The 10,381-nt window shown below is 43.4% G+C and overlaps 1 pseudogene; it reads left to right on the forward strand.

Moving 5' to 3' along the window:
* LOC139752825 (uncharacterized) overlaps positions 1–9,043 on the forward strand; it is a 61,197-nt pseudogene extending 52,154 nt beyond the window's left edge.
* The last annotated feature ends 1,338 nt before the right edge of the window (positions 9,044–10,381 follow it).

The following is a 10,381-nucleotide window of genomic DNA, read 5'->3' on the forward strand; positions in this document are numbered from 1 at the left end:
TGGGTGCATCACTGTGGTATTATGTGCTTCACTGCAGTAACAAGATCTTCAATGTATTGCTGGGTGCTTCACTGTGGTACTTAGTGGTTCGCTGCAGCATTGGATACCGAACAATAGTGCTGGGTGCTTTACTGTGGTATTATGTGCTTCATTGCAGTAATAAAAGCTTTACTTTAGTGCTGAGTGCTTCACTGAGGTATTATGTGCTTCACTGTAGTAATAAGAACTTCAGTGTAGTGCTGGGTGTTTCACTGTGGTATTCGATGCTTCAATTCAGTTTTGGGTGACCCACCTTAGTGCTGGGTCCTTCACTGTAGTGTTGAATGCTTTACTGCAGTGCTGGGTGTCTTTCTGTAATGGTAGGTGCTTCACCGTAGTGCTGGGTACTTCACTGCAGCACTGAGAGCTTCTTGTAGTCTTGGGTGCTTCACTGTAGTCCTGGGGGCTTCACTGTAGTACTGGATGCTTTACTGCAGTGTTATGTGCCTAACTGTACCGCTGGGTACTTCACTGAAGTGTTGGATGCTATACTACAATTCTGAATGCCTCACTGTGATGCTAGGTGCATCACTGTAATGTCGGATACTTCACTGCAGTACTAAGGGCTTCACTGTAGTGCTGAGAGTTTAACTCTAGTGTTGTGTACGTCACAGCAGTTCTGGGTGCCTCGCTCTAAACCAGCGTTCTTCATTGCTGTACTGTGTAGTTCACAGTAGAGGTTGCCGGTTCACATCTCAACGGTACGGATTCACTGTTTCGTTTACTTCCATCTTTTTACTCTTTTACGAAATAACGTACAACAGATGTTTCTTTACAATATGTATGTGATCAGATGTCATCAATTCAATGTACGGATAAGCACTCAGAAGTTTATACGAACAGCATTCAGCAAAAGTTAAATTCAACTTCTTAAAAGTGACATATACGATATCTAACAACTGGAGCGTTAAAATCAGGATAATATTTGAGTTTGTTCGGAAGTCTTTGAAAATAGTTTCCCATCCTTCACATTCGATCTCATTCTGGTAGATAACATGTTGGAGAGCTGAGAGATATAAGTGAACGAGGCTTAGTTATTACCCTGATTACCTAGTCCTGTCAGCTCTTGCCGAGTTTTATTCGTTAATTTGCTGATCATTAGTTTACGAGTTTATGTATAGTGAATGACGCTCCCTACGCGAGTTAGCCTTATGACGTCTGAATGACGTTCGCTATGCAAGTTTATCATCACGTCTGAATGACGTTCGCTATGCAAGTTTACCATCACGTTTGAATGAGATCGCTATGCAAGTTTACCATCACGTCTGAATGACGTTCGCTATGCAAGTTTACCATCACTTCTGAATGACGTTCGCTATGCAAGTTTATCATCACGTCTGAATGACGTTCGTTCTGCGAATTCCTTGTATCTATCATGTCTGGGTGACGTTCGCCATACGAGTTTGCCATCACAACCTTCCCTGTGAGAGGTTTGCCTGTCTGTCGTGTCAGCACAGCGTTCGTTACTGATGTTGTTCGCGAGCTGGTGTCACTTGCGTTATAACCAGAGACAATGAGTGGCTAGAGTATTCACAGGTTTAGATACCTTCGTTATGCGTATGTTACGTCATAGAGTTACAATGCCTGTAAAGACACGTCACAAATGCCTGGCTTGCATCGTCAGCATGACTTGTCACATTGGATACATTATATCTATAATATGCTATGTTGGTAACACGTCACACAGTCCACAATTTGTGTATGAAACAATACGGGGTCTATGTTACCTACATGAGCTGTCACATGGGCATTATTATCTATGTAATACGTCACGTGACTATATGATGCGCACAGCTTCATCACAGGAGCTGAACTAGTCCCATGACGCATCCCAAGGCAGGAATTTGCCCGGTGGTTCACTGCAAAGGTTGACGTGGCCTCCTCCCCGTGATCCATCACAGGGGCTATCTTAGCCTCATGGATCACCACAGAGTCTTGGCCACTGGCTGAGGGCAACTTAGCACTCCAGCTGTGTCATATAGGTTAAGATGCTCTCCTGTGCAGACACACGTGCCATCATCACCAACGCCTTGTCGGGCTTTGAGGACGTAGTCACCGGTTTTATACCTACACCAGCAGGGATACCAGAAGATAACACGATGAGATAGAATTCCAGTAGTTAACCTGTCAGTTACAGTTCGGTGGTGATGCATTTGGTTGTACGTCCTGACGTGTGTACGCTTTTGAAGATTTTTGACGTGCAGAGCGAAAGGAAAAAGAAAGACGATAATATGTTAAGAGAAGAGAAAGTCTAGCAAGATCCCGGCATGTAGAGAGGCAAGTCTCGCAGAAAAGTCACGAGCAGTTCCTGGCCGTGAGGTCTGTCTGTGGAACTGTCTGGGGTCCTGTCTGTGGAGCTGTCTGAGGGCCTGTCTGTGGAACTGTCTGTGGGTATGTCTGTAAAGTACTTGATCTGAGAATTTTGTTTCCCCAGTTTTGCCCACACATTAATGTGCTTGGAAACATATGAAACAGTGTTTCTGTTGTTTTTGATTTCATCAGCGCAACAATGAAACCTGATCCATGGCGTCGTCTCGCTCTGAAAATAACTTCTGATCCGAGAATTTAGGAGAACGAGTGGGCGTGCGCTGCTACCATTACAACCCGGGTAAATGTCGGGCCACTACAACTGAGCCATGAGGAATGCAGCCACCCTCACTGTTGACATACGTGGAGGGTGTGAGAGCGTGTGGCTCTTCCCTGATCGTTGTTGTCACCGGCTGTTCAGCAGCAGTGAGACGAAGGCTTCTCGCTCCACCGCTCACACCGTGCAATGTTATCATGATGCTATTAGCCACAACGTAATGTTGGTCTAGTTAGAAATGATTCGTGTCTTATAAGTGCCGTACTTCTCCTTCCTCACATAAACTTGATTTCCTTCAAATAATTATTAAGGGGGTCCTCTCAGTCTTTCGTTTAGTAATTACCTTATCGTACAGCACACGGATGGAGTTCCACTCTCGTGGGGCGCCATGGCTTGAACTTTATGTACCATCAAACAACTTTATAAACTTCTGTATACGACCTGCATCCACACGCTTGTCACTTTTCTTTATCCCATTCATCAAAACTCTTCAGTGGCCCGCGGACGTCCTATCTAACAGCTTCAGTGTTTTCTAAGACAATTTTGCCCATCACACGTCACTGAGGGTGGGGTTATGGCAGCCTCCAGTGTGGAGACATTATCGAACTTAACGTGTGGTTATTATTTCTCACATCATTTCCTCGTTGTCTTCAGTAACGCTTCACTCAGAATCACTCAGCCTAATTAGCTTCTCTTTCACTAGGAACTTCCTCCTGCTGAATATATGGAAGAGTTTAAGATTTCCCCTTCACTTTTGTCTCAGTGTTCATTAATCTCTGAGTTTCTTTCCTCCTCTTTCTTTATCTTGTAATACTCATTCCTCGCTCTCTTATACCTGTTGTGCTGACATTTTTTCTACTATGGTCTATTGTTTTATGACATCTCCAGTTGAGCCATGTATCTCTCTAGATAGATAGATAGATAGATAGATAGATAGATAGAGAGATAGATAGATATCAACGACACGGACTAAGCTGCCAGAATATGTTGATCAGAGCAACTTTCGTAATATCTTCAGAATTAGGCTTAATTATCCTTGTCGCTCCCTTTTATTGAACCTTCATTTGCGTTAAAGGTTTGCTCAAGTATGTCACGAAGGTTTAGAGAATTGTAGATTATCAACACTATTTCATAAGATTCCCTACAGCAATTTTTCTCATTATGAATATGTAAGCAGATCATCCAACTGTATATTTTGAAAATTCAAATTGTTCCTTACTAATATAGTCTGTCCCTCTTCTTTATTTTTTTTTCAACCTTGCTATCATCTTTTCTCTTTCCTCCAGAGAGACCTGGTTTGATCTTAGCTTCTCATTCAAAATAATTGACATGAGGTGGACACAAACATGCTTGAATCATGGGTATCTCGGATGAAAGAAAAACAGAATGAAAGAAAAACAATGAAATGAAGTGTAGATCCTTGAGTGTTTGTGGAATTGACTCTCAGTGGTGGGAAGGTTATAGGAAGTGGGAGAGACGACAGAACGAGGAACATTTAACAGTTCGCTGATCGAGGAAAGAACGAGGTATCATAACGGTCCGTCCTCGTGGGGTTAGTATTTTATTTTTATTTATTTTGCTTTGTCGCTGTCTCCTGCGTTAGCGAGGTAGCGCAAGGAAACAGACGAAAGAATGGCCCAACCCGCCCACATACACATGTATATACATACATGTCCACACACGCACAATATACATACCTATACATCTCAATGTACACTTATATATACACACACAGACATATACATATATACACATGTATATAATTCATACTGTCTGCCTTTATTTGTTCCCATCGCCACCTCGTCACACATGGAATACCAACCCCCTCCCCCCTCATGTGTGCGAGATAGCGCTAGGAAAAACACCAAAGGCCCCATTCGTTCACACTCAGTCTCTAGCTTTCATGTAATAATGCACCGAAACCAAAGCTCCCTTTCCACATCCAGGCCCCACACACTTTGCATGGTTTACCCCAGACGTTTCACATGCCCTGGTTCAATCCATTGACAGCACGTCGACCCCGGTATACCACATCGTTCCAATTCACTCTATTCCTTGCCCTCCTTTCACCCTCCTGCATGTTCAGGCCCCGATCACACAAAATCTTTTTCACTCCATCTTTCCTCCTCCAATTTGGTCTCCCACTTCTCCTCGTTCCCTCCACCTCTGACACATATATCCTCTTGGTCAATCTTTCCCCACTCATTCTCTCCATGTGACCAAACCATTTCAAAACACCCTCTTCTGCTCTCTCAACCACACTCTTTTTATTTCCACACATCTCTCTCACCCTTACATTACTTACTCGATCAAACCACCTCACACCACATATTGTCCTCAAACATCTCATTTCCAGCACATCCACCCTCCTGCGCACAACTCTATCCATAGCCCACGCCTCGCAACCATACAACATTGTTGGAACCACTATTCCTTCAAACATACCCATTTTTGCTTTCCGAGATAATGTTCTCGACTTCCACACATTCTTCAAGGCTCCCAGAATTTTCGCCCCCTCCCCCACCCTATGATTCACTTCCGCTTCCATGGTTCCATCCGCTGACAGATCCACTCCCAGATATCTAAAACACTTCACTTCCTCCAGTTTTTCTCCGTTCAAACTTACCTCCCAATTGACTTGACCCTCAACCGTACTGTACCTAGTAACCTTGCTCTTATTCACATTTACTCTTAACTTTCTTCTTTCGCACACTTTACCAAACTCAGTCACCAGCTTCTGCAGTTTCTTACATGAATCAGCCACCAGCGGTGTATCATCAGCGAACAACAACTGACTCACTTCCCAAGCTCTCTCATCCCCGACAGACTTCATACTTGCCCATCTTTCCAAAACTCTTGCATTCACCTCCCTAACAACCCCATCCATAAACAAATTAAACAACAATGGAGACATCACACACCCCTGCCGCAAACCTACATTCACTGAGAACCAATCACTTTCCTCTCCTCCTATACGTACACATGCCTTACATCCTCGATAAAAACTTTTCACTGCTTCTAACAACTTGCTTCCCACACCATATATTCTTAATACCTTCCACAAAGCATCTGTATCAACTCTATCATATGCCTTCTCCAGATCCATAAATGCTACATACAAATCCATTTGTTTTTCTAAGTATTTCTCACATACATTCTTCAAAGCAAACACCTGATCCACACATCCTCTACCACTTCTGAAACCAAACTGCTCTTCCCCAATCTGATGCTCTGTACATGCCTTCACCCTCTCTATCAATACCCTCCCATATAATTTACCAGGAATACTCAACAAACTTATACCTCTGTAATATGAGCACTCACTCTTATCCCCTTTGCCTTTGTACAATGGCACTATGCAAGCATTCCGCCAATCCTCAGGCACCTCACCATGAATCATACATACATTAAATAACTTTACCAACCAGTCAACAATACAGTCACCCCCTTTTTTAATAGATTCCACTGCAATACCATCCAAACCTGCTGCTTTGCCGGCTTTCATCTTCCGTAAAGCTTTTACTACCTCTTCTCTATTTACCAAATCATTTTCCCTAACCCTCTCACTTTGCACACCACCTCGACCAAGACACCCCACATCTGCCACTCTATCATCAAACACATTCAACAAACCTTCAAAATACTCACTCCATCTCCTTCTCACATCACCACTATTTCGGATGAAAGAAAAACAGAATGAAAGAAAAACAATAAAATGAAGTATAGATCCTTGAGTGTTTGTGGAATTGACTCTCAATGGTGGGAAGGTTATAGGAAGTGGGAGAGACGACAGAACGAGGAACATTTAACAGTTCGCTGATCGAGGAAAGAACGAGGTATCATAACGGTCCGTCCTCGTGCGGTTAGTATACACACAATCTGCGAGATGCAGCAGCTAGGGGCGTGCCATAGTACTTGGGACCGTGCAGACAGTGGTCGAGAGCAGTGGCCGAGATGATATCACTAGAACAAGGATAGCGCCGCAACACCATGGCGAACAGAAAGTATGAAGGAAGAGGTGATACCTGAAGAATTAACGCAGCTAAAGGTTCATGATTCCATTCTCTTTGAAAGGGAGGCGGAGGATGAGTCACCTTAGATATGCGAACAGCACTTCATACTGGACGAATATAGAAGTAGAATTTGTCATGTTTATTATGGAGGGAGGAGGGTCTAGAACACAGTGGAGGAGGGGAAAATGCCCAACATGTTTATGCTACTGCGGGGTTGAACTAGGGTGTTTAGAAATGTGATAGTGGGAAACGAATGAGATTTGAAAACAAAATAGATAATGAGAAAATTTGAGTTTCTGCGTTATTGATTCTAAACAGGTTCCTGCTCCTCACTCAGATATGCTGCTCTGGTCTGCAGTACGTTTGAGGTTTACTACTTCACCAACATTAAGTTTGGTTTCCCAGTACAGTCTTTAAACTCCAGTTCTTTTCCACTCATTACCAGTGTATCAGCAATCGTATACCTTGCATTCTGTCCAGCAATCGTATACCTTGCGTTCTGTCCTCCTCTGGCACCTTCCAGTATAGGTGGGACTGATTTACTCTCTCGTGTCTTCTAATGCCTCTCATTTTCTTCTTTATGGCTCACTTCCTTACTTCTCATCCTATCTTAGACCTATTTCTTTGATAAACAATTTTACTGAAATTTTCATAGAAAGTTTCTTATGCTTCTATGTCTCGAATGTCATGTTTAATGGCTCTCTCTTTGATATCTTCTTTTGTTCCTGTTCAGTGTGTGTGTGTGTGTGTGTGTGTGTGTGTGTGTGTGTGTGTGTTTACATATAAGTGGTGATGAACTAAGTGAGGTCGTCTCTCCACAGTGTGTTCAGACTCCGGAGACGAAGGTGACGGTCGCTGTGGGATGAAAAGGTGAAGGCAGCTCCTCCAGTAGTCACCGCCGGGGCGGGAGTGGCCCTGGTGGCGGGTCTGGGGGCGGCAAACCTCGCCGGGCGCGAACCGCCTTCACTTACGAGCAGTTGGTGTCGCTCGAGAACAAGTTCAAGCAGACGAGGTACCTGAGCGTGTGTGAGAGGCTCAACCTGGCGCTGGCGCTCAACCTGACGGAGACGCAGGTCAAGATCTGGTTCCAGAACCGCCGCACCAAGTGGAAGAAGCAGAACCCTGGCTGCGACGTTAACTCGCCCACCCAGCCACCCAGCCCGCCCGTGTCCTCCTACCCTGGGGGTCTTCTTCCTCCCCCTCCTCCCCCGTTACTCTGTCCCGCCCCCCTGTCATACCGCGGGCCCCTCCCCCCTCACACACCCCTCGCCGCCCTCTACCTCCATCACCTCGCCCGTTGACGTACCTCATCCTCATCTCTAACCTATAAGACCACCCCGTAACCGGTTACTCTGCACCTCCCTCAATCCTGACTGCCGTAACCTGTCCCTTGGCACCTGCCCTCCTTCTTTCCCTTGACACATCCTTTGCTTTCCTTTAAGCCCATATACTTGTTCACTGATCTCTTACCTGGCTTCCCTGAAATAATCCGGGTTCCCCCTAACCGAACTCTACCTATGGTATCATTTATCCGGTACCGCACCCTAGCTCCCTGGGCACCCTTACCGCAACTGCTCCCATCACTTGTCACCCTTTATTTACCGTACCCTGCCACCACCACACCGCACCCTATCCATATCACCCGGCCCTGTTACTCCCTATATACCGCACCCAATCATCATCACCTAGCCCTCCTACTCCCTATTTACCAGAGCCTGACACCATCAGCTAGCCATCACCCTAACCTCGTCACCTGTCTCTCTTACTATATACCGGAATCTTCATCCACCAACTGTCCGTCTGACGCACTTTACTCCTTCTTCTTGACCTCCTGACCTCCCTAACCGCACTCTACCTCCACCATCAAAACTCACCGTCGTGACATCCGTGGGTTCTGTTCACCAGCGTTACTCACTCACTGACTGTGTGATTCCACACACTCGTTCCTATTTCCAGATATGACCCGACACACTGATACTTTGATATGCATATAGGAATAAATCCACACGTATTTGTTGCATACAACATAGATACATACACGAATGCATGAATCAATGCATACACTCATATATATTCACCCATACAAATACAAGTGCATAAACTGATTCTTATGCAAAAATATATATATTCATATTTTCACCCACACGTCTATAGGGAGTTTTATTCCCTTCACCCACTTTCCAAGACATGCATATTGAAATTGTTTATAGAAATATATATATACATATATATATGAATATAAAGATTCCAAAGATTTATTCTATCACTTGTAAATTCTGTACAAAGTAGATTTAAGAGATGACATATCAGAGATGGATCTAAAATGATCCTTTCTCTCCCATTCCCATGTTCCTGTGTACATAAGATTAATATATATATATATATATATACATGTCTCTTTTATATAGTTTACGTCTTTTATTCTCTACCTTATATTGCATCATTTACTATAATAATTACGACTCTGGTGTCTTTTTAACGGCGTCATTGCTCATCTTTGATGGCCTGGCATAAAGGAGACTTAAAGGGTCGATGGTAATGTGTTGTACCAGATGAAGTAGAATGGAACGATAACATGAGCGAACACGAGGAAGTAAATGTAGTACATTAGGAAGTACCTACAACTTATTCATACTAATTAGATAGTTTAAGATGAACAAAGATGAATGAGAGAGTTACTGACTATGATGCTTCGTCGATGTTAGAGAATGAACAAAAAAATGCAGAAAATAAACTGATTTACTTAGATACCTTCAGATGACACAGCTGTTCCCTAGTTACGAATTTCGTTACATTTCCAAGATGGAGGGATGAAATAGTCAGTGACACAGACTATTGAACAATGTCTCGAAACAGTAACTCGTTTATACACAAAAATTCAAATACACATCGCTTACACAATGAAGCAATGATCATCCCAGTACAATCAAACCCGAATGTGCTAGACACTCATTTCTGTGCAACAGCATTAGAACCCCACCACTCAAGGAGCTCCATAAGTAATGACCAACTCAAAGTAGATACAAAAAACCTACCCTCGTCTCACACAGCAGCAACCTTTACTCACAGAACCCCCACACCGCCAGCAAGCGCAGTTCTGACAAGGTAAGCATTATTCTAATATAACCCGACAAATAATAAACAAATGATAACCCTAGAAGTAATATATGTATATATACACGAATATAGTGCATATGAACGCGCACTTCCATATAACATACAAACCTTCAACAACCAGGATCGAACCCTGCGTAGCAGGCGGTAGCATTACCGCTGGGCTATGATCGCCTTCTACGCAGAGGTCCCGGGTTCGATTCTGGCTGTTGGAGGTTTGTAGGTTATATGGAAGTGCGCGTTCATATGCACTATATTCGTGTGTATATATATGTATATATATATATATATATATATATATATATATATATATATATATATATATATATATATAGATAGATAGATACATAGATACATAGATACATAGATAGACAGATAGATAGATATATGTATACACCGTGTTGTACAATCAGGTTCTGTAAAATGTTACCTGCTGGTTATGTGAGCCTATGGAAAATGACCAGTGGAAACCCAGTTGCTCACCTAGAGATAGGTGATTATTTGTGCATATGCACATAGCCATGAAGAGGAAGATCACAAGAGGCAAGTGTTTTGCGTTCCCATTTACCACGCAAAAGGTTCAGGTTCTAATCCTTGCTGTTGGAGGGTATTACGTGTTTGGAATCCTTGC

This window comes from Panulirus ornatus, chromosome 13 (genome assembly GCF_036320965.1).
Source record: "Panulirus ornatus isolate Po-2019 chromosome 13, ASM3632096v1, whole genome shotgun sequence".
Lineage (NCBI taxonomy): Eukaryota > Metazoa > Arthropoda > Malacostraca > Decapoda > Palinuridae > Panulirus > Panulirus ornatus.